The sequence below is a fragment of the Cryptomeria japonica genome, chromosome 4, assembly GCF_030272615.1.
Source record: "Cryptomeria japonica chromosome 4, Sugi_1.0, whole genome shotgun sequence".
Classification (NCBI taxonomy): Eukaryota; Viridiplantae; Streptophyta; class Pinopsida; order Cupressales; family Cupressaceae; genus Cryptomeria; species Cryptomeria japonica.
In genome coordinates this window covers 87,365,954-87,392,406 of record NC_081408.1, presented here as the reverse complement: position 1 = coordinate 87,392,406, position 26,453 = coordinate 87,365,954, and the positions used below count along the sequence as shown (strand labels likewise).

At 38.7% G+C, this 26,453-nt stretch overlaps 1 protein-coding gene across 1 annotated transcript in view; it reads left to right on the top strand.

Annotated features, from left to right (window-relative positions):
- The window catches only part of LOC131070176 (sm-like protein LSM36B), a 66,395-nt gene that overhangs the window by 36,361 nt on the left and 3,581 nt on the right, over positions 1 to 26,453 (top strand). The gene's annotated exons all lie outside the window — the stretch shown is intronic.

The following is a 26,453-nucleotide window of genomic DNA, read 5'->3' as shown; positions in this document are numbered from 1 at the left end:
GCTACAAAGTCCTTAAAGAATTCTACATTTTCAGTTATTTGAGACATATTTGTAATTGTGGTTACAATTTGAATGAATACAAATTGATCTGAGCAGTTTGAATTGAGAAATCAATGGTCATAATTTAGAAGAAAAGTTGAAATTTCACTACTCTAGTTGTCTTCAGTGGTTTTTTCAACTCAACTATCTCTTTTTGACATGCAGTCCTGCCAAGAATTGCAATTTTTACAGATTAACTCATTTTATATTGATCAACTTTTTTTATGTTGTTGGAAAAATTCACATTTATATTATCTTTTTGGACGGTAAAAACCAGTTGATGGGTTTTTTCATGAAATTTCAACCAGCTTCCTTTTTATATATGCTCCTCTTGCATGCAACTACTATAAGGCTTCTATCTTGGATGTAGGGTAACTTTTTACCAGCAGATACATCAGGGTAACTCATTATCTATTGACACATAAATTTGGACCCATGCATTGTAATATTATGGAATTTTAATGAAAAGCAAGGTGAGCAGACCTTATGTGGGTTAAAAAAGACAACCTTCTAGTTTGTCTCCAGGGTTGGGAGTTTCCTTATCAACATATGATGGTTTGAACTTGAGATTGTTTGGAGATCTATTACAACTACAAGGAAACATCTAAGCAAAAAATCGTGGATCAAATATTCAATGAGGGTTCTTTTGCTGCCTAAAATATATCTGTAATGTGTCAGTGTTTGGAGCTTTTTTACTCCTTTATTCAACATGGTTTTTGGATATGATTATTTTGTCGTGGGATTGTATTTGTGGCATATATTCTGTACTTCATGAGGCACCTCTGTCTTGTCTGTGCATGAAACATCTAGTTCCTTTTCAATGTAATTGCATGGGACATATAGTTCCTTTCCAATGTAATCACATTGTAATTTTCATAGGAAAGCTGTGTTACCTGAACTTGTTGCTGTTGGTGGGACGTAGCCCCTGCCATCTTTTTATTTCCAACTCATGTTGGCAATCGTTGTCATTGATGACCAGGGGTTGTCATTCATGCCAACCCTCAGCTTGTGTATTGTCATTGATGATATGCTCAGTGTTGTGTTGTGATTGTTAGACTATGGTAAGATTATTGTTATTGATGTAGAATGCAGATGGATGTTGGTCAAAGACGTTCTTGGTTGCGGATGTCCACCTTCTTAGTGTTTGATGTCTACACTCAGTATGCTGCATTGATACTTGTGATGTTTTAGTGATGGTGCTGATGTTCATGTTGGATGGCAAAGATTTTACCATGATGATACCTTATTTAGATGAGGATTAGAAGTATTAAGTTGAGGATTATAAGCATTGAGATAAGGATTAGAAGCATGATAATAAAGTGGATATGTTGTTAATGGTGGTGATGGTCTTGTACCTGCTACAAATTGTTGTGATGTCTTTCTTGTTGCTCCTGAGTGAGCAATTGGTGCACTCAATTGGTGCTACAAGGTGTTCTCGTCTCCAAAAGTTGATGAAGTATGTGAATGTAGGAAAGTGTTTTGAAGTCAGTTTGGCAGATTTCTCTGCATTCCTCTGCGTTTGCAAATGTGGTCTTGCGGCTTTGAATATAATGTCTATGTTTTGTGGACTGCACTCCTATCTTTTTAGGTTGCTGGTGTTGCAGAAGATATGGTTGGTTGTTACGGTATGTTGGTAGAGTTGGCTGGTGTTTTGTGACCTCACCAACACAGAATAAAGTTTCCTACTGTCACTTTATCCTCTCTTGATCAAAATCATGTGTATGCTAAGATTGCAAGAAGATCGTACAATGACTCCAAGGTTCCAACTGCATACTAGTGACTTTGTGATGTATATAGACTCGTTTGGTTGATTTTGTTTGTAATCCAAGGGGACTTATGCACACTTGAAGAAGACTTAAGCAAATTTAAAACTTCAAGGAGATTTTTTTCGGTGAATGATTTGTCTAGCCTTTTTGGAACTTTTCGATAAGATAATGCGGAAAATAAAATGGGAACGGGTTTAGAAGGTCTAATCTAAATATAAGAACTTAACAAACAACAAAGAACACTCTTTACTTCGCTACTATCATACAACTACATAAAGGAGGTGCAATCTTCAGAGGTACACCATCAACGAACACCATCAAAGAACAATGTTCGTCCTACAATCTAAGTTAAAAATGCACATATACTAGCTCAGTCCAACCTTGCACTATGGATAGAAAATATCTACCAACAAAAGGTATGAGCAAGTGATCTTACCATAAGACAATGCAATCTATTTCATTCATCTAATAAATTAAAACAAATCTAAACTAAGTGAGGAAGATGAAACCATGCAAGTTTTGAAGCAACCCAAGTGAACACCAAAAGCCAATGCTTCACTATTATTATTTCATCCCAACAATCTCATACAAATCTTCCTCCGTTACAAATGAAGGGGTGAGCCCCTTTTATAGGCCTCTAGGATGAAAATGGATGGCCTAGATTACAAACCAATTAATGGCTAAGATTGAACATGCAAAACCCTAATTAGGGTTTGACCAAGAGGTTCCCAAAGATGACGCCAAGTAGTGGGAATCAACAATAATGAGGAATCACGCCCGCTATACATTAATTACCCTTTTGCTTCTCAAAATGGCGTCCATGACGCATTAAGTGCCCATCATTTTTCAAATCTCATGCATTAAATGGGCCGCTACTTCCTTGAATATGGCAGCTGCCATGCATTGAATAAGCCATCACTTGGTGAAAATGTCCTCTAGCAATAAATGCACCATCATGTCCTCGTGCAATTAATAGATTCTTGTCCAAAATTGGACGACCATTATCCTATTCATTAATGGCGAATGAAACAAATCTAGCTATGATGGCCTCCAACTCTCCTACGGAGACACTTGGCATAGTCTCCAATTTGAATTCTAGCATTGAAGTGTCCTTGTCACTTGAAAGATTTTCCTGCCTTGGAAGAATTTTAACAATTTTTTCCATTTCTAAAGGAATCCTGTACTCTTGGAATTCTAGGAGAGAAAATCTTTCTAGAGAGATTTTTCTCCTGAAGGAGATTTTCTTGTGTTCTCATGCATAACTCGTCCCGGAGAAAGATTTTTTGTCAACATACCATTTTTTTATGTCTGAGAAATTTTGTCCTATTCGGAGTTCTAGAGAGAGAAAATCTTCATACTTACCCAATTTTCTGTGCCTTGAAATTCTTCACCTTGGTCGCATTTCTACCCTAAGGAAGGAATGTTGATTGAGGATGAATTATCCTCACGGTTTTCATGTTCTTCCTCTATCCTTGGGCGTAATTTCAGTGAAGGGAAGGAATTTTGAAACTTCGGAATTTTCCTCCTTAGCCTTGCTTTTGTGCCTAACCATCAACCTAGAGTGCATTTCATGAGGAATGAAGGAATTTCCTCAGAGGAAAATTCCTCCTTGGGGTAGTTTTGGCACTCATGCCTTGTCCAGAACGCATTTTGCAAGGGAGGAAGGAATTTGGATAAAAAGTAGAATTCCTCTTATTAGAGCGCATTTTCTAGATGGAGCAAAAATTTTGCTTGAAGGAGAAATTTCCTCCTTGTACTGACTTTGGCACTCAATCACCTAACTTCAACACAATCTCTAGTTGGAGAAGGGATTTTGGACGTGGAGAAAAATTTCTCCTTGTCCCCATTTTGGTGCTCTCTCTTGACTATGAGTGCATTTCTTGTATGGAATGTGTGGAATAGGAATTTTTCTTGAAGGAGGATTTTCTTGCTTGCATTGGTTTTGGTGTCCTATCCTGCCTTTGAGTACATTTGGAAGGGTGTGAAGGAATTTGGGCTTGAGGAAGAAAATCCTCCACATGATTTTGGCGCTCTATCCCTTCCTTGAGCGCATATTAAAGAAAGTGGAGGAATTTCCACTTGGAGGAAAATTCCTCCTCATCATGCTTTTAGCGCTCCACTCCTTGTTTGGGTGCCATTTGACCAAAGTGAAGGATTTTTTGATGAAGTTTGAAATTCCTCCTTGATGTGACTTTTTGCACCTAGCATTCCAACATGAGTGCTATTTTAGGATTAAAGAGAATTTTGAGGTGAAGGAAGAATTCTTCCATGTCTTCATTTAGATTTTCATGCCTTTGCCAATTTTGGAAGGAGTTCCAAACTTAGCCATTTTTCTGATCATCTGCCTACCTTTTCAACTTTTTGGATTTGAACTTGGATTTTTAGGAATGCCCTACCATCAGTGTCCTTCCAACTGCCTTAAGATAGACCTGCCAAAAATAAACTTACTAAAAATAGTAAGTACTTCCTGTTGTGACCTTTTTCACACATTGCCCCATTGCAAATGGGGCCCTCTCTTTTCCTGCTTTCTAGGGTTTTTGTTAGTGTCCCGTGGCCTTCCGCTTCAGTTTTGCCAAGCCTTGCTCAGTTTTGAACAGTTCAAGTCCTGGAGTTCGAAAGTTAGTTTTTGCAAACCAAGTAATACCAGAGCTCAGATATTGTTAGAGTGCCTAAAAAGGCCAAAGGACGAAGATCGCAATTGATTCAAACGAATTTGAACAACTTTCTATTTTTAGAAAGTTTGTTTTTTTGCTTTTTCCTATTTTTGAGGAAGTTTTGTTTTTGGCATTTTTAGCCCAATCCCCGGTATGGCTATTTTTAGAAAGTTATCCCTATTTTTTAGGGATGCCTGCTTTTTGCTTTTTCGGAGTGGGGACCTGGGGTTTGCATTGATACCATTGACCTGCTTCGATCGTGACCCAAAATTTCCAAGTTTTGACCTAAAAAGCTAGTTTCCTACATTTTAGGGGTCATGATGCTTCAGATGGTTTGCCTGAGTATGGATTTCAAATTTCAAGTTAATCTGGTTAAATTTGGTTAAATTGTGAAATTTTGAAATATTCCAAATTTTTTTTAAGTTTGGCTAATGGATGATGTTGAGTGTTATGGTAGGTGATGGAAACTCCGCCCAAGATGCTAGCAATGGAGAAGTCTCCAAAGTCCGCCATGTATGAGGAAGTAGTCAAAAGTCCGCTGAAATGGACACCCCCTGTTCGGCACTAAATTTATGTCCTTTTTACTTAGTGTAATTTTGTCAAACAATTGGCTTGCAAGCTGACTACTGGATTTTTTGGTTCTTGATTTGCAATAGGATAAATTGGATAAACTGATATATTATTGTAAAGCTTTCTAAGTTTATTCAATATAAAAACAACCAGACATATCAAATACCAAAAACAAGAAGATTAATGTTGATGGTATTTATTTAATTCCAACTTCAAGCATACAAATCAGATCTGAAGAACATTACAGACCATATGATAATAAACAAATTCAAACCTGAACTCCACAAGTATAGAACCTGTTGAAACACTGTTCACACACTGTAGCTGCACTATTCACGGCACTGTAGCATTTTTACTATTCACGTGGCACTGTAGCAAAACACTATTCACGCGGCACTGTAGCAAAACACTATTCACGCGGCAGTGTGGCAAAACACTATTCACGTAGTACTGTAGCAAAAACACTATTCACGCGGTACTGTAGCAAAATCACTATCTTCAAATCTGCACTTTCAAACCCCTGTAAAAACTTCATGCGAGAGCACCAGATGAAGCCCAATGTGTTTCCTGAATGAAAACACCATTAATCCTCCTGACTGTGTCTTTCAACAGCGAAGAGAATGCTAGCAAAGAGGGATTCCGTCCTCCAAACCCAATAATCAGATCTCTACGAAATCCAACAGCATAACATTAATCACATCATACCCCAAAAGAGAGCTCACAACCTCAATTTATATCTTCTTCCTAGATGCAAACACTTCATTTCTTCAATGTGGGATAATACATTTCAGAATAAAATATTATTTCCCACAATGTACACATTAAAGGGAACTTTTAATATTTTAAACATTACTTTATATTCCCAACCTTATAATATAACGATAAAGTTAAATATTTAATTTAACTTTACACTTTATCGTTAAATATTAAAATATTGTTGATAATCCCTTTAAATCATTGTCGCCTTCAAATATTTTTTACTGATAATTATGCGAACCAGGGAAACGCTAAAAATTTCAAGTCACTGCTTGGAGACTAACTTACTATAAATAGTAAGTGTCTAGAAATCCTGTCAAAGCAGCACTGATTGGCCTGAAACTGAAAACACCTAGGCCAAAACACCTCAGGATCCCACCAATGTCCTTGTTAGCCTTCGGGACCGTGTCAGAATAGGCTAACGACACCCCATATCATGTTGCGCTAAAAAGGGGACATTACATCCACCTTGAAGAGGGAGCACAAAACTTCGCCCTCCTTGATGCCTTCCAAAGTCCGCCATCCTTGGTGATAGACCAAAAGTCCGCCATGCCTTGAGAAGTGTCCAAAGTCCGCCATGTAGAGGGATTCAAAAGTCCGCTCATGATGATGTGTAAGCCTCTTAAGGCCTCTCAAAACTCCGCCCTATGTTGATGGCCAACTCTCAAAAGTCCGCCCTCAAGGTGATGCCTTCAAACTCCGCCATGTGTGGAGGTGTCATAAAACTCCGCCATGCCTTGAGAACTCCAAAGTCCGCCTTGAGGAGACCTTCCAAAACTCCGCCCAAACTTGATGGTGAAGATGGTAAGGTCATCAAAAGTCTGCCATACATGGTAAGAAGAAGGAAGTCCGCCAATGAAGAGAGCCTCCAAAAGTTCGCCATGATAGGATATAAAAAAAGGTGAAGGCAAGCAAGCATAAAGTTGGAAGTCATAAAAGTCCACCCAAGCATGAAGTTAAAAGCTTAAAACTCCGCCCTACTCTTGGAAGTCAAACAAAGTCAACAAAAAGCTAAGTGATGTCATCAAATCTTCCTAAAATTCGAACTTCTAATCAATTTAGGAAGTTGAAAAAAGAGATTTTCAAAGATTGATGAGCTGGGAAATCAAAATGGAAACTTGAAATTGAAATTAGAAAGAAGATATTATGCAGATCAAGATGATTTTCAGACTGAGTTCCAAATTAGAAACTTTTTGGAAGATGCTAATTTATAAGCCTAGTTCGAATTTATGGACTAAATACAATTTAGAAACTTGCACAAGTAGAAGATTTTCGAACTGAAAGAGATGACAACACAACTCAAAATTAGATGAGAAACTTTCCCAGATTTAAGTTGAATTTAGAAACATGAGTTGGATGGTTTTTACGTGTTTCTAATTATGAAACCAACTTCATTACAAATGCATCCTTTGTTCCTTCATTCTTACATCAAGATGTTCGAATTTCCTTAGCAAGCTAAGGAAAACATTAAGAGGTATACTTGCAGATTGAAGTTTATTTAAAATCTTGATATTGCTTGCAGTTGGGCGAGCTTCTTGTCAAAGAATTCGCAGATTTTGGGGTGGAATCAGCTGGTATAAGGCAGAGTTGTTATTTTTTTCTGAGTTTTCTGAGAAACTTCTAGCCTTATTCCAATTCATTCGAAGGTGAAGTTGTATTTACAATGCAGATTGGTTGCATTTTCTGAGTTTTCCAGAATCATTGAAAGTGATTTTAGTGGATCTATTCGAATTTTTAGTAAAGGATAATCATTTTATTGGCTAAGTAAAAGGAGAGTTTTGAAGTTATAACACTTGGTGTCGGATTGCAATCATAATTATCCTTAGGATTGAAGTGTTTGCATGTGAAAATCCATTTTTGTGGCTAAGTATGAAAGTGAAATAAAATCTCCCAACACTTAGCCATTCGCAGCTTCTATTTTCTTCAATTCGCGAACCAATTTCTAACTTAAGCTTCATTTTTACTTGCAGATTTTAGGCACGATGAAATTTGAAGTGGACAAAGATGCTCCTCCCGAGTCAAGGATGACTTCGAAACGGATAGCGACACTAACCTTGGGCACATCAATCTGAGGGAATTCAAGAAACGAATGTTTGGTTTGGACAACCTCATGCCTACCATGACAACACGAAAGATGATAAAGAGTGGCATCGTGCATGCTGCTGGTTTTCTCCCTACCATGCAATGTATCGAGTTAGTAGCTGAATGTGCTAGGCATTACAACCCTACTAGTAGGGATATTGTTGCACCAGATGGGAGAGTATTGGCAAACATCAGTGATGAGGCCATCAGGGAAGCCTTCAGAATTCCAAAGTATCATAATGTTGTGTACGTGACCAAGGATGAAGTTGATCGCATGTATCAAGACCACTTGGAGGAGTATGATGCCATTGTCAATCCTTCCTGGCTGGACAAGCCAAGGAAAGGTGCCTCCAAACCACAGAGGAAGAGCTTGGTTGGAGCATACTTCAAGGAAGATATTGGAGATATGATAGTCTTGCTAAACAGGATGATGGGGAATCCTCAAGGTGCTCCATTCGAACCCTGGATATATTATTTTATAAATGAAACAATGAACGGAGTGAAAGTGATAGACTGGGCTCGAATGATAAGTGACAACTTGGATAGCCAGCTAAAGAATCTAGAAGCAAATAGGACCTTCTTCATGAGCTCGTACCTGTTCTATTTCCTGGCTAGAACCTACAGATACAGAGGCCTCACCTGCAGAGGGGAAGTGGGAAACAAAGAAAATCAGTTTCCAGTTTATGACTGTTATCCCCAATTTCACATGGAAGAAAAATTCCATTTTAAGAGGGTGAATGACACATTTCTCATGCACATCACACGGAAGCTGCAAGGTGGACTACATCAGAGGCTCTCTCAAGAGTCTATGGACTTCATCAGTAGATTCAGATATTGGTATATCCAATACCCGAAGTTCACTTACATTAGAATTCAAGGGTTTACCGGATCTCCGTATAAGCTTCCAGCTTACCCTACCAACCGAGTTGTGCTACTCGAGGTTGTGAGGCAATTGGAGGGATATATGGCAATTCAAAGAGATAAGCAGAAGAAGGCAGGGACCTCCTCTCTCATGATTGGGAATGGACTTGAAACGTATTCGTCATCACAAGCCGCTGCCACTGCTGAGAAGGAGCTGGCTTGGTACCCCTTTTATCAATACAAGGCGAGGAAGAATTTTGATCCATTCCACAAAATAAAAAGGATCAAAGGGAAGGCATTTAACCCAACAAATTATTTAACTCGAACCCCAAGGCATTTCCTAGCAGTGACGCCAGACAAGAATGGCGATTCTTCTCTATAGAATAAAACACTTCATATTAGAATCTGCAAATTTGCACAAAGGAGCGCCCAGCCAAAACAAGAGGAAATATGCAATACCCAGAATGAATATGTTTTTATTTTGAATTATATGAGTGAAACTACAAATCTGCCCTGCTAATCGCTTCTCCCGAAAATGAAATGAGATGCAAATAACTGAACTTCCAGCACACATCAAGTTACAATGCAATCCTCACTACAAACTCTCACAACTACACTAAATCACCACTAGTTGCTATCTTTCAAGCAAGAAGCAATGTCAAGGCTAGGAGGCATTCATTCCTCGAAGCAACCCCAATACCATTCCGGCAGAGTAACACTTCAATAGACATCAGATGCCAAATGAAGGGAAGAGGCCTCCATTTATAAGCTTAACAAGGAATCTCTAGAGGCTTCTAGAAAGTGCGCCCTAATTTCACATTTGAATTTTCCTCCAAGAGATGGCGCCACTTTTAAAAGCTTTAATTAACCTTTATTTTAATTCACTTCTCTTCATAAAGTTGGCACCCCTTTTCATAAGCAAGATTTTAGACCTTAGGAAATATTAAATCCCTTCCATGATGCATCCACCCTTGAAGACCACCTTTTAAAACAACTTGAAGTGATGAAGCTAGGCCAAGGGGTCAACTTTAAAATATAACATTAAAACATAACATTATTTAAATGAAATGAACTTATCTCTCCAAAAACATCCCAAGGCCAAAAGTGACGAAGCCAACTAAACCAACTGAAGAAGAGAACCAACTGTGCCGAAATAATCAAGACCACTGCTAGAAATAGAATTTACTAAAAATAGTAAATTCCAAAAAGTGCTCGGAACGCAAAGCCGGACATGCCACTGCGAAGCCCTCTGAAAACCCAAAAAGAATCCACGATCCAAACTCTAATTCACGAGCAACACAACCTCCAAAACTGGAAACCCTAATTTCATCCATTGAGTAGCCTATGTGTCTCCGAAATAGGCCATCGGTCAACTGAAACATCACGCCTGAGAAGGGGACATTACAGTCTGCCCTCCCCAAGATTGCTTGTCCTCGAGCAATTGCAAGTTTGGATGCTGCAAAATCTCTTCATTCTCCCAAGTTGCATCCTCCAAGGGCAAATTCTTCCACCTCACCAAGTATTCCTTGATTGTTCTTCTTCTCAAAGAACGCTCTCTGGAATCAATAATCTCTTTCAGAATCAAAATCAACTGCCCTTCTTCATCCAATGGTGGTAATTGTGAAGAAACAATAACATTATGTCCAAGTGCCTTCTTGAGGCCAAACACGTGGAATACATTGTGCACTTTACTACTCGAAGGTAGCTCCAACTCATAAGCTACTGCTCCAACCTTTCTGATGACTTGGAATGGCCATAAAAACGAGGCTTGAGTTTCTCAGCTCCACTCTTCTTGAGAGTAGACTATCTGTATGGCTGTAGTCGAAGATAAACCATATCTCCAACCTCAAAAGAGCGCTCAACGCGTCGTTGATCAGCGTACATCTTCTGCTGATTCTGAGCAATCTGCAAGTTGTTCTTCAAGGATTTCAAGATGTCTTGACTTTGCTGCAACAAATCCTTGGCTTGAGGGGCTTTGCTATCACCAAACACCAAATCAGCAAAGCTAGGAGCCTCATAACCATAGAGAGCCATGAAGGGAGACATCCTTATTGACATGTGAAAGGAAGAATTGTAACAATACTCGCCTATGTGGAGCCATTTCACCCATGTTGTTTGTTGCTCCGAAACATAGTTTCTCAGATAGCCTTCCAACCATTTGTTCACTATCTTTGTTTGTCCATCGGTTTGGGGGTGATAACTAGTGCTTGGAGTAAGCACCATACCACTCATCCTGAAGACTTCTTGCCAAAAGGTGCTTAGGAACTTGCTGTCCCTATCACTCACAATGTTTTTCGGCAACCCATGCAATCTAAACACCTCATGAAAAACCAAATCTGCAACTTGAGCTGCTGAAAAAGAGCTCGTGATGGCAAAGAAGTGAGCAAACTTTGTCAATCTGTCCACTACAACATAGATACAATCTTTGCCTTGGGCCTTTGGCAACCCAGTGATGAAGTCCATTGATATGCTTTCCCATTTTTGATTGGGAATGGGAAGAGGTTGCAGCAGACCAGCAAGTAGAGTGTGCTCATTCTTGTTCATCTGACAAGTAGGACATTCCTGGATGTAGTGTTGAACTTCCCCTTTCAGCCCTTTCCAAGCAAATCTTTCCCGAATCTGCCTATATGTCTTGAAGAAACCCTGATGACCAGCAAGTGGAATGTCATGGAATGTCATCAAAATCTTTTTTCTGAGCTTAGAATCAGCCACCACAAAGATTCTACCCTTGTAGTGTATCAGCCCATCAACCACCTTGTACCTTTCGTCATGAAAAGTACCTTCAATGATGCTGATTGCCAATTGATTTTTGGCATAATCAGCGAGCAACATGTCCTTCCAATCAGCAGTGAGCTCACACAATGAACTCAGATGAGGTCTCCTAGATAGAGCATCAGCCACAATATTGTTTTTCCCTTTGACATACTCAATGTCAAAATCGTAAGCTTGAAGCTTACTCACCCACTTTTGTTGTCTCTCGTTCAAATCCTTCTGATGCATGAAGTGCTTGAGACTATTGTGATCAGTCTTGACCACAAATTTGCTCCCCACCAAATACTATCTGAACTTAGCTAATGCATGCATGATTGCAAGCATTTCCTTGTCATAGATGGAGTAGGGTCCTTTCAACACCTCTTAATTTTCTGCTCTCAAACACAATGGGATGCTTGTCATGCATCAAAACAGCCCCAACACCTTCTCCAGATGCATCACACTGTAGCTCGAAGGGCTTGGAGAAATCTGGAATTGCCAAAATCGGACAAGAGCTCATGATCTTCTTAAACTTATCAAAAGTAGTTTGAGCCTTTTCTGTCCAACAAAAAGCTCCCTTTTTCATGAGGTCGGTAAGAGGAGCAGCGTTTTGTGAATAGCCCTTCACAAATCTTCTGTAAAAACCACAAAGACCCAAGAACCCTTTCAAATGAGTCAAGTTCTCTGGGGGTGGCCAATCAACTATTGCCTTGATCTTTTCGGGATCAACCTTCACTCCATCAACATTGATTATGTGACCAAGGTAAAGTAGCTCCTTCATTCCAAATTCACATTTGGATTCTTTGGTAAACATACTTTCTGATTCAAGGATGCTAAGCACTTCCTCTAAGTGCTTGAGGTGTTCTTCCCATGTCCTGCTGTAGATCAGAATGTCATAAAAAAAGATTAACACGAAGTTCCTCAACTGCTTCTGAAAGACTGTGTTCATACAAGATTGGAAGGTAGCAGGAGCATTAGTCAACCCAAATGGCATGACTAAAAACTCGAAGTGACCATAGTGACATCTAAATGCTGTCTTCTCAAAATCAGACCCTCTCATCCAAATTTGGTAGTAGCCCGACCTCAGATCAATCTTTGAGAAGAACTTGGCTCCATGTAGCTCATCTATGAGCTCATCTATCCTTGGAATGGGGTATTGATTTTTGATGGTGTTTTGATTCAAAGCACAATAATCCACACACATGCGAATGGTACCATCCTTCTTCTTCACAAGGACAACTGCTGAAGCGAAAGGACTCTTACTTGGACGACCGAAGCCCATCTCCAAGAGTTCCTTAATGTTTTTCTCAATCTCATCCTTTTGCTTCTTAGGGTACTGATATGGAGTTGTGATAACTGGTTTAGCCCCTTCCTTGAGTTCTATGACATGCTCTGAGCCTCGTTTGGGAGGTGGCCTAGGAGTTAAATCAGCAAACACTTTACTCGTCCTAGTGAGTAAGGACTGGATATCAGGAGGGTAGTCCCTCTTTGTTTCAATCGGACTAGTTGGGAGAATCATGCATTCCGCAGCCCACTCAACTTGATCATACCAAATCAACTTTGCCATTCGCTTGAATGACACAATCCGAGGTCCACCGTTAGACATTCCTCTTAACACCACCTTCTTCCCATCGGATTGAAACTTGAGCTCCATGGTTTGCAGATTTAGGGAGATCTCTCCAAGTGAACGCAGCCATTGAATGCCTAGGACGACATCCGTATCTCCAATGCTAACTACATAGAAGTCATCCTTGACTTCGTAGTTGCCCAATTGCATAGACATATTTGGGAGCTTCTTGGTGCAAGAAATGTGAAACCCATCAGCAACCATAACCTTGAAGCCTTCAAAATCTTCTGTTTGCAGCTCTTTCTTTGCCACCACCGCTTTATCAATGAAGTTATGCGTTGCTCCAGTATCAATCAAAGCAACTATTTGCTGCCCCTTAATCATCCCTCGAACCTTGAAGGATTCATTTTTTTGAAAGCTCGAAAGTTGAGCCAAGGTACCCCCACTTCCTTTATCACCTTCACATTCTTCGGGAACTCTTTCCACTTCGCTGTCATCACAATCTGATTGCTGGTCTGAAGAATCAGAATCGCTTTCTCCAGCTGAATAGTATTCAATTTGATGAATTTTGACACCCTTTGGGCAAATATGATCTTGGGACCATTTTTCTCTACACCGGAAACATAACCCCTTTTTTCAGAGTTCGTTAAGTGTCTCTGGATCCAGCCTTGTGACATGAGTGTTATGCTGTTTGAACTCCTTATGGTGAGGTCCCTTTCCTTTATCCTTTTTGTGAAATAATGGCTTGGATTGAATTTTTGCCTTAGGAGCAACCCACTCCATATTTCTTGCTTTTTTCATTGCCTCTTGTAAGGAGGGTGGATCGAAAGCTTTAATCCAACCCTTGAGTGGTTCCATAAGCCCTTCACTGAATAGGATTACCAACCGCCTCTCGATGATTCCCGTGACCATTACTGAAAGCCTCTGAAATTCAGCTATGTAAGCATCGACTGTGCCATGTTGTCTAAGTTGTGCCAATTCTCTGAAATGCACTTCTGGATCCTTTTTCTCGAATCTCTTTGTGAGCCTATTGGTGAACTCATCATAGGTAGCGATTGACTAATGCCCCAAGGTGACTAGACCATGGTACCACCATTCGTGTGCTACCCTATCTAAATGAAGCGTAGCAAACTTGATTGCCTCATCTTCTGTCATGGGTCTAAGAGCTAGATAGTTGTTCAACTTCTGTATCCAAGCTCTAGCTGAACTACTGTCACTCCCGTCAAAATGTGGAAGCATAACCTTGTTGATTGCTTGATGCAAATCCCTCTGTACTGTTGCTTCTCTATGTTCACAATGTCTCCCATGTCCTTTATTCTTCCTTTTATGGTGTGTGGGATGCAAAATTCATCTTCTATTAACAAAGTAATCAATTAGAAACAAGGGAAATCACGAATCCTTATCCTAATCAGAATTTAACAAACAATACAATGGAATAACGCAATTAAGGAACAAGAACCATAAATCAAATCAAATCAAGAACTCCTTTATTCTGTGGCTACATAGAACTTCCATTGCTCTTCTCCTCTTCGTGGTATGATGGCTCTCAGATATTGCGCTGGTAACTTGCAAGTGACATAAAGATTCAAAGTTCGTGATTGTTGAAAATGGAGATTGGATGCTCAGTTTATAGAAAATTGGATGAGATTGATTGAAAGGTGGAACAGAATGATCAAGAAGTGTGAACTGAGGTGAACTCAAATGCAAGTTGATAGTTGAACTGCTGATTGTAGGAGTGAAACTCAATAGATTGAATAGATTAATTGAGTCAACTGATTGAGAAAAAGCTGACTGAAGGAAGAAAAAGAATGATTGGAGGAAATAAAGAGGATGACAAAGAAAGCTTAATTTAGAAAAAGCTAACTGAAAGATAGAAATAGAGATTGGAGAGATAAATGATTTAATTAATTAATTTAGCATGTGCTTGCATTTAGATTTAGATTTTTAATTTAATCTTTGCATGAGATTTTAATTCAAATATTGAATTTATTAATTCAATTTAGTATTTGAATATATTTAGAATTTGACTTTGATTGTTAATTTGGTTTTTGAAATCATGCACATGTATTTGAATTTGGAAGAAATTAGAAAAATATGAAATTGAACGAAATTAGAATTTGGGGATTTGGAAATGGAAGAATGAATTAGCTAATCAAATAATTTAAAGAAACTATTTAATAATGTAGAAATGAAATTTAATTAAATAATAAAGATTATTTAATTTAAAGGATTAAATCACTATTAATTAAATAATAAATATTTAATTAATGATTGGAAGAGGGTTGAATGATTAGATGATTAGAGATAGAAATTGAATAATTAGTAATTTATTTAAATAATAAAGATTATTTAAATTGTGGAATTAATCAGAATTAATTAAATAATAAATATTTAATTAATATTTAGAAAATGATTAAAATGATTAATTAAATGAGGAAATAGTTAGTTTATTTAAATAATAAAGATCATTTAAATTGGAGAATTAATCATAATTAATTAAATAATAAATATTTAATTAATATTTAGAAAATGATTAAATGATGACAGAATAGGAAAATAGAATAATTAATAAGATGATGAGGAAATATGAATTTAGAAGAAATAGATTAAATAGAAGAATTAGAAGAATAAGATTAATTAACTTAATTAAATAATTAAGGAATTATTTAATCAATTAGAGGAATAATTAGTACATGATCAATGAGACATTTTTAGGTGTCTACATGGTCCATGAAATCATTGTAAGACATGTCTAACTTGATTTCATCAAGAAGAGACTCATACTCAGCATGATCAAGTCTCAATTGTTCCACAAATGATGCATTCTCTCCCGGATCAGGTTGAGGGTATACTGGCACCAAGAAGGTGGGTTTAAAAGGCCTGGAAGAAATGTTTGTTCTATTTGAGGTATGCGGAGCAGCATGTTCATTATGCTGGTTGGAGCCGTTGTGTTCTCCAGTGTGCCCTTGATTGTTCTGTGAATTAGAACTCTGACCCATTTTCCCCATCATGAGAGATACCATATCCATTAATGCTTCCATCTTCCTCTTGAACCTCCTTCTCGGACTTGGTGTTCTTTCCCTTCCTTTTCCACTTTCATCCCGACTGCTTGTAAACCTCTAAGTACCACCCACTAGCCTCTCACTGTCCCCCATTTCTGTTTCCGGAGAAGACTCCCAATGAGCCCTCAAAACCTCTGATGCTGTCTGACCTTCAGGAACCTGATACCACTGAAACTGAAACTGACTTGCAGCCTTCTTATCTTTCCTTGCTAAGTATCTTCTTTCTTTGTCACTCATAGAAGGTTTGTTTCACAGGATGGCAGGATGTGAAGCTCTGATACCACTAAAATATCCCAGACCAATTTTTTCAATTTTTCAATTACAAAAGTAATGCAACACACATCCGTTACAGTTAGCACTTAAACCAAAACGATGCGGAATACAACTCTAACCAAGAATGTACACCAGGATCTCGGGTTGGGCAAGGCGTGAGCATATGGTCAGAGGGTCTTAAAGATTCTGAAAGTAACTCTAACCAAGAATGTGCCCAAAATGGATTAACATATGGTCAGAGGATCTTAGTGCATGCTGAAAGCATCTCTAACCAAGAATGTGCCCAAGATGAACTAACATATGGTCAGAGGATCTTTACAATTACAACTGTTGGAAGGAAAACTCGACACCAAGCATGTGCTTTCAAACCCAGGGTGGGAATGGAGCTACCATATGGCGGAGATGCTAAGAACTTAGAAATGGAATTAAATGTAAATAACAAGTGTGAAATGAAAATGAGAAGAAATGCTGCTAGTACTACTGTTCAGCTTACAATATGATAGTGAATGCTTGCCAAGATCATAAGATTAAGACTATACAATGCTGCAACAATATAGAAGACTCTCCCGGGCTTAACAAAAATGATAAGTCCAAGAAATTCTACTCAAGGATCAATCTTAATATTCTGATTTATGATAGACCTGCACTTGAAATGCTTAATCAGCAACACATGGAATCAGTAAAATGCTCATTACTCTCTCAATACTAGTCCGAATGACCCAAAACCAAAAGCAATGGCTTCCTATGAAGGAGGTGAACAAACCAATACTAAGAAATCAGACATTAACCCAATAGATTATTTAACACGAATCCCAAGGCACTTCCCAGCAGTGACGCCAAGCAAGAATGGCGATTCTTCTCTATAAAATAAAACACTTCATATTAAAATCTGCAAATTTGCACAAAGGAGCGCCCAACCAAAACAAGAGGAAATATGCAATACCCAGAATGAATATGTTTTTATTTTGAATTATATGAGTGAAACTACAAATCTGCCCTGCTAACCGCGACTCCCGAAAATGAAATGAGATGCAAATAACTAAAACTTCCAGCACACATCAAGCTACAATGCAATCCTCACTACAAACTCTCACAACTACACTAAATCACCACTAGTTGCTATCTTTCAAGCAAGAAGCAATGCCAAGGCTAGGAGGCATTCAATCCTCGAAGCAACCCCAATACCATTCTGACAGAGTAACACTTCAATAGACATCAGATGTCAAATGAAGGGAAGAGGCCTCCATTTATAAGCTTAACAAGGAATCTCTAGAGGCTTCTAGAAAGTGCGCCCTAATTTCACATTTGAATTTTCCTCCAAGAGATGGCGCCACTTTTAAAAGCTTTAATTAACCTTTATTTTAATTCACTTCTCTTCATAAAGTTGGCACCCCTTTTCATAAGCAAGATTTTAGACCTTAGGAAATATTAAATCCCTTCCATGATGCGTCCACCCTTGAAGACCACCTTTTAAAACAACTTGAAGTGATGAAGCTGGGCCAAGGGGTCAACTTTAAAATATAACATTAAAACATAACATTATTTAAATGAAATGAACTTATCTCTCCAAAAACATCCCAAGGCCAAAAGTGAAGAAGCCAACTGAACCAACTGAAGAAGAGAACCAACTATGCCAAAATAATCAGGACCACTACTAGAAATAGAATTTACTAAAAATAGTAAATTCCAAAAAGTGCTTGGAACACAAAGCCGGACATACCACTGCAAAGCCCTCTGAAAACCCAGAAAGAATCCGCGATCCAAACTTTAATTCGCAAGCAACAACAACCTCCAAAACTAGAAACCCTAATTTCACCCATTGAGTAGCCTACGGGTCTCCGAAATAGGCCATCGGTCAACTGAAACATCACGCCTGAGAAGGGGACATTACACTTAGCACATCTCGATGTTCAGGTTAACTATGCACTGTAATTGCAAATCATGTAACCACAAATTGTATGAACGAAGGAATTATCAACATCCACATTATTCCATCACAATCAATTAACTTCGTCTAACACGAGGATATAACAAGAAACCATGCAATATGTAGAAGAAAGACCACTATCCACCATGAATTCAATGAAAAGGATGTTTATTTACAAGCTTGGCAACAATTTCTGCCTTCTCCTACACTACTTTAGCTAAATGCTTGCTATCTAATGTCTATTAACCTTTACAAATGAGAGGGTGGAGCTTTATATGGTGCTCTCAATACAATTGAATGGCTAGGATCAAATCCACATCAATGGCCAAGAGTGAAAGATAGAAACCCTAATTAGGGTCTGTTACACCCATTACGTAGCATTTAATGCTTGACCAATGGTAAAATTACATTGAAATGGGCACATGTCCATCATTGAATTTTGACCAATGAATGACGAGGTTAGGTACATCGAACTTTGTGCCTCCACATGTGGTAGTTATCCTTCTCGTTGGATGAGTTGAGCACATTCAATCTGGACATCTTGACTTAGAATGATGTGATTGGGTTGAAGATGACTAGGTGCCTCCTCAACTTACTACTTGTAACTCGTCACAATTGTTTGTGATTTGAGCAATATCTCTTGATAACAATTCCAAGCGCTCAAGGTGTGTTGACGTGTATTTTGTACACCATCATACACAGAATAAAATACCTAAGGGCATCTTATCCTCTCTTGAATAAAGTCTCTAACTGCTGAAGATTCGCATGAAGGATCAGTTAGGATGACTTCAAGGTTCCTTTTGGTAGGGTCTCTACATGTGGATAAGCTCCAGTGGTATGATGTGATTTGCTGGAATCACAAGGGGACTTACATCTGATGTTTGAACTTCCGATCTGCTTTGCTGGAACACAGGCTCTGACTAACTTAGATTTGAAAAAAATGAAAAAAGGATAAGGGCGAAGAGAGGATCTAATCCTAATACTAAGAATGTAGGAGCAATGATTTGATTTTTGATGAAACTCCAACTAGGTCTTGTTTTGACATCAATGGAACATCTACACAAGGCTAGTGCGATCTTCTAAGGGAAGCTTTATGATGTTAAAATCATCACCACAGGCATAGACACCATCAAGTTGATGCATATCAATGAAGAAGCGACAAATTGAAATTGAGCTTAGGCTGAATGATTCCAGTTGACTACGCAAGGCAAGTCTGCAATCAACAAACTGCTAGTAGTATGGATGTACGAATTCCACCATTAATCAATCGCATTTCCTCCATTCATCTAATTATCTACCATCTAGGATTGAAGACTCAACAAGAAACCATGCAAATTGCAAGAAACAACACACTTCACCATTACTTCAATGAAAATGGAGTTTGTTTACAATCAATGGCAACAATTTCTTGCCTTGTCCTCCTATTCTATCAATTTCTAACTACTCTCTATCTACTAACTGCTTTCCACTATTTCTATACTATCTCTCTCTAATTATATTTTACAAAATGAAATGCCAGGGCATATATAGTGCCCTCAATACAATTTGATGGCTTAGATCAATTCAAGATCAATGGCCAAGATTCAACAATGAAAACCCTAATTAGGGTTTGTTACAACCATTACATAACATTTAATGCTTGACCAATGATAAAATTGTATTGCTTGGACACATGTCCTCTCTAGAAAAATCGACCAATGGATAGCCGGGGTAGGTACATCGGAGTTTGCGCCACCTTCCATGAGTTAGGTACATTGAATCTGGACATGCTGAGATGGACCTCACTGATTGGAGAAATGATGACTAGGATGCCACCTCATTTGACACTTGTAGCTTGCTAGATATTCAATTTGATGTCGTTGAGAGGCTATCTTTGATTAACTCTTGTTCTAACTCCTTTTGTCCTTGATGTGCAGGATGATGATGTACCTCGCCTTGGAATGCTGGATTGAAAGAGGTCGCCCCTGTCCTGGCTTGATCGTCCCGGCGAAGACCGTCCTTGATTTGGCTTGATTTTCCTTGATGAGATCTCCATTTGATGCCTACACAACATTTCAAAATTAGGAACATGATTTTGCAATATATAACATAGATTAGATTAATTTTTAGGAAACTTCATAATAAATCCTTGAGTTATTATTTCCTAAAAAACGATTGAGCTATTACAATTCAAAATTCAAAATTCAAAATTTAAGCTATGACGATCAACGTTCAAAATCAAAACAATAAATCCATATCGCCATACCTCTCTTGAGAGCTAACACTAGAATGCAAAATAAAGGAATTTGCCCAAGCAAAAATCAAAATTTGAAGCCTTTGACTTGATCTTGAAGGATAATGAACGTCCTCTTTATTAATTCGCCATCCTTGGAATCTTTGATGTGTTCTTCAATGTCCTTGGCAAGTTCGCCTAACTTGAAACTCGAACTCCTTTGATAATGCTTGCACCTTCCCTTTGAAATTCGCTCCTCCTCTTGAATGATAATTTCGCACTTCCTTTGTATACTTCAAATCGCATATGAAAGAGGATGCTTGAATAATGATTTAAAAATGAAATAAACACCTCCTTTTATAAACACTTTCCTCATGCATTACCTTAGGCCGACTTGGTGAAAACAAAGACAATTAAAAGCCATTTTTAATCAAAACCAAGGCCGACTTTTGTAAAATAAACCCAAGCGCTCAACTTGTTTTATAATTAATTAACTTCATGCCTTTATAATTAATTTTTTCAATTTTTAATAGGCAAAATTAATTAATAAATGTTATGCGTTATTTTTAAATGCCACTTAATTAAATTTTCAAAACCTATCAAATTTAGCATTTAAAATAAATTCAAAAAAACTTGTTTGAACGCCAAATTTTGAAGATGAAAGATACGTACCTCATCGCCCTGGTCCCTGACTGAGGGACAGGAGCGATCCATCAACTTGGTCTTGATCCTTGCATTTTTGACGTTCAAAGTTTTCATCCTTACGTTGGAATTGCCATTTTCGCTAGGATTTTCGAACTTGAGTGTCTTGCTTGTGTGAACAAATGTCTCTTAGATATGATATCGCCCTGGTCCCTTGGAGAGGGACAGGAGCGATCTTCATGCTTTCTCCTAGATCTTACATCTTCGAACTCCAATTTTCATTGTGAGGGACAAACAATGTTATTCTTTCATTCCACTTTCATTTCACTTGAATTCAACGAGGCGTTTTGATGTTTAGAAGAATATCGCCCTGGTCCCTTGGAGAGGGACAGGAGCGATCCATGTGGTCTAGCTTGAAATTCATCGTTTTTGATTTTAACTCCTCGTTCATACCTTTCAAATGGCGTTTTAGACCCTTTGCAACTTTGTTTTGACATGGTCTTCGAAGGATAACAAGCGTTTTGGCAAATATCGCCCTGGTCCCTTCCTGAGGGACAGGAGCGAACCTAGTGTCCTGGCTCAAATTTGCAAACTTTTGATCTTCGTTCTTCGTTCATTGCCTTCCAAAGGACGTCCTTGACCTTGCCTATCCTTGCCTTGTCTTGGTTTTGACGGAGCATGAGTGTTTTAATAAAAATCGCTTTGGTCCTTGTCCAAAGGACAGGAGCGATATAGGCTCCTTGGCTCAATTGATAACATTTTGGCGTCAAAAACCTTTGTATATCATCTTCAAAAGACATCTTAGACCTTGTATGACCCCGCAAAACCTTGACTTAACGTGATTTTTGAGAGATTTGGCCAATATAATCAATATCGCTCTGGTCCCTTCCTGAGGGACAGGAGCGAACCTCAACATTTTGAGCTTGTCCTTGTTTCGGCCAACTTGCAATTACTTTCATCGTGCAAAATAAAGTCCCTTGATCCTTCTTAGTCGCTTGATGCGTGATAAACTTTCAAAATTTAGAGCTTCATGAGGATTTCGCTCTGGTCCCTTGGAGAGGGACAGGAGCGAACCTAGGTTTTTAAGTGCAAATCCTTCATTTTGGCGATCCTTGTAACTTTGTGCTTGATTGAGATGCTTCGAAATGTCCTTGCCAGCTCTCTCCTTGACTTGGAGTGGTTTGAATTTGAGGAAAAGGCAACATAACTAAGATATCGCCCTGGTCCCTTGGAGAGGGACAGGAGTGAATTTGTACTTGTAGTCTCCATCACACTTCGCCAGCTTCCAAATTTATCTTCAACGGTCTCGTAATGTCCCCTTTCATTCATCCATGCCTTGGAATTCATTGTAACTTGGCAAGAAATTTGTCTAAGACAAAAATCGCTCTGGTCCCTTGGAGAGGGACAGGAGCGAACTTGGGCATTTGGGTCCCTTGTTGACGTTTGATAATCTTCAATTTGTCTTCAATGGGTTCAATTCATCTCCTTTCTTGCCTTCAAACATAAAACTTGCTTGATCTTTGCCCAGATCGTACCTTATGAAGAATTTCGCTCTGGTCCTTCAGTGAGGGACAGGAGCGAATTTGACCCTCTAGGCAAAAACTTCATCATTTCATTGTTTTTGATCAAGTCTGGATGCTCTATCATGCTCATTTCGTCCTTCACCATGCCTTTGATGTCTCAATTCGTCCAAACAAGGTCAGGAATGACTCCACTAAGCTTTTTCGCTCTGGACCCTTGGTGAGGGACACGAGCGATTCGCCTTGGATCCTCAGTGAAGGACATGAGCGAAATTTGACTTTTCGCACTCTCTATCAGGATAATTTTTATAATTTTTATGGAATATAACATTTAAGTATAAGGTTCTTATACTTTAAGTTATATTCCATATATAGTTTCAGGATGTTTGAGAGTGGTTTCAGACCTCCAGGAGTTATATTGCAAAATCTAGTTTTTGGAGGTTTTTTTTTTAGTTTCCAGACTTAGTCAAATTTCAGGATCAAGACATTCCAGACTTAGCCAAATTTCAGGATCAGGACTTCACTCAAGCCGGACTTGCTACCCTATTGATCACCCCGACAACACTCAAAATGCAAAGGCTAACTAACAAAACCCTAAAAAACCTAAAGAACAAACCCTAAAAAGCAAAAAACATGGGTCCCCATTTGCAATGGGGCGATGTGTGAAAACGTCACAACAAGGTGATAATCATATTACTCAAGCCGACCTTCTAACCTTGTTTGATTCTTTTAACTTGTCATGATCACTTTCACTTATCTTTCTTTATGCTTAGGAATTCACCTTAATGTTTTTCACCTTGAATCTTGCATTAGACCTGAATTCCTTCACTTGAAGCCTTCATCTTGATTACTCTCTTCTTGTACCGGCAATAATTTTTGGATTTCTAGAGGAAATTTAAGATAGTTGTAAAATTCCTTCTTTATGTTGATCCTCACACTTGCTAGGTTGAGATGTTCCTTCCTCGATTCATCATGTTGAAGTATGAATCTAGATATTGTAAGTGTTGCTCTCTTCATGTGGTGGAAAAGTTCTTCATTCCATACTCCATGTTCTCTATCCCTCGTATCAAACCTGGAAAAAAACAAGAAAAGAACCCTGAATTATGATGGTGAACAAAACCGAAAAGTAAAGATGCAAAATACTCACAAAACTCACTTCATGAAGTCCATCAAAATCTGGAAATGACATTTTTCACTTAAAAAACCAAAGTTTCAGGTCTGGAAATGGTGATGTTTCTGGTCTGATTTTCATCCTTTATAGATCTGATTTCTCAGTTTTGCAAGTTTGATTTCACCTTGATCTGCTCTTGGTCGTAGATCTTTGCAAGTGAAGGATAAGTGTGTCATGATTGCCATGGATTTGAGCCAGTGAAGGAAGAGTGCTTATGACTGCTGTGGATTTGAGGTGGTGAAGGAAGTACTTGAGGAAGGTTGGGGATTTGGTCATGTATAGGATAAAATCCACCGTGGCTGTGGATTTGAGGGTGTCAAGGAAAGATTTGATGACTACTCAATTTTGCGAATTTCAATATCATCCACTTTCAATATCATGTTGATCTTCATTCATCAAACAAGGATCGAGTTAGTTCACCATTTCTTCTTTTCTTCATCAGTCAACCTTGCCATCCTCATGTTTGTGGTTTGGATTCTAGCAAGTGAGGGAAAGATTCTAAGGATGGTCGTGGATTTTAGGAGGTGGAGGAAATTTGCTAAGGATGGCCATGGATTTTTTGGGGGAAAGGAAGATTGCTAAGGATGGTCGTGGATTTTCTTGGGTGAGGGAAGAATGCTAGGATGGCCGTGGATTTTGGGGGGTGAGGGAGGTTCAGGAGGATGGCCATGGATTTCAGCATGTAAAGGAAAGATCACATCATGGCCGGGGATTTGAGGAAGTGAAGGGAATATCACTTACTTCCACCTTGAGTTGATGACTTCATTGTTTTGACCAAGTGTAGAATGACTTGGTCATAAGGTTGACTTAGTGTTTTATTTGTCTTTCATCATCACTTAGACCTTGGTTGATCCTCATCAAGCATTTGATCTCAGTTGATCGATCATCTTTCTTTGATCGTTCCTCGCCTCTATGCTCTATCCTAAGGAAGTCCACTCACTTGCTTGACTGTTCATCACCCTTAAGGCTCATTCTAACCTAACCTAGAGGTTGCATTGTGAAGCATCACCCAAAGACTATCTTGACTCTCACCTATCACTTGAGCACCTAGAGTTGAGAAGACTCCACACTAGTCTAGAGGGGAACTTGATTGCTGCTAAACTGCCTAACTTGATCACCTCTTGATGACAAGGCATTGCATCCCCTCACAAGCAAGGGGTTAAAGATCAAAGAAAATACTGCCAAGCTAGACGATTAAGGTAAAACTACGCTACCAAGCAAAAAGTGGGGGGTCCGCATTTGCAATGGCGTGATATGTGAAAACGACACAACACCACACTCCTTAAATATGAGATAGATCATCAAAAACCTAATTGAGGGTCGGCCACAATCGGAATAAACATTATTGCACAAAATAAGCCACCTAGACCAAAAATACTCAAAGGTGGTCCACTCCAAGAGAAAGAGGGGACCCAAATACATCATGACACATCCTTCCAAGATGAATCCAACGATTTACACACTAACACATCTTCCAAAGTTGCCACCAAAAATAACATGTAGATAGGCAATAAGGCTTGTCAATCAATCGGCCAAAAGACATCTTCCAATGCAAATTATACCATGCGGATCTCCACGCACCATGTTGAGACCCATAATACCATTCTAACTCATTCTCCATTGCATATCCGGACCAAAAAGCATGATCTAAACAAGATAATCCAACTGGACACACTGAATCAAAACACAATTGAATATGCCAAACACAAATCAACATAACTAACTTGCAGAACATAAACGTCACTAGAGAAACATATTGAAAATATTGCATGAACCACATAATCATGTCCACAAATCCACAACATAGGATTCAACATATCTAGAGCCCACTGAAGACTTTTCAGACCAATTTGACAGACACCCTTACTGTCAGTAACAACCAACTTCTGCAATTCATGAACCAGAAAACTAGTCGATGCAACATAATCTTTACCCTCCAAAGGAATCCAAATCATTTTGCCAACGAGACATTAAATATTGTTTCCTGCATACATTAAAAACTCTTTCCTACATATTGCCAGAACCAACACCAAAACATCAAACTCAACTACAACACCAAACACAAGACAAAACAAGAACATATCCGGACTAGAATCCATCTGGACAACCAAGTTTGACATCAATGACAACCATACGAACTCATATTTCCAACAAATTTAGCTTGGTTTAAGCATGCAAACACTCTTGGAAAAGCCATTCATACATTTTTCCCTCATGGTATATTATTGGAGTATAGAGCTAGTTTCAGGTTATGATATATGCATGATTAATGTTCTTCATGTTGAGTGGCATTTACTTGAAGTGGATAAGTTTCAGCTGAGCTTTGATACATGGCATGATGACTTGCACATGAAGAAAAACATTTCAACCTTAATTCTTTGGGTTATTGGCCACACATTGGTGGTAAGCAGCTGTTCTACACTGCTGACTACAGAGATTTCAGTTTGTCTTTTGGGGACAGCAGCTGATGGGAGGCGTTGGAGAGGTTTGTAGTATCCTTTTCTTATTGAAGGTTGGCTTATTGGTGAGTTCCCGTCACCCTTTGTCATTGGAGGTAATTATTGCTTCATTTGGAGTGAGATTCTTAGTTGGATAGATAC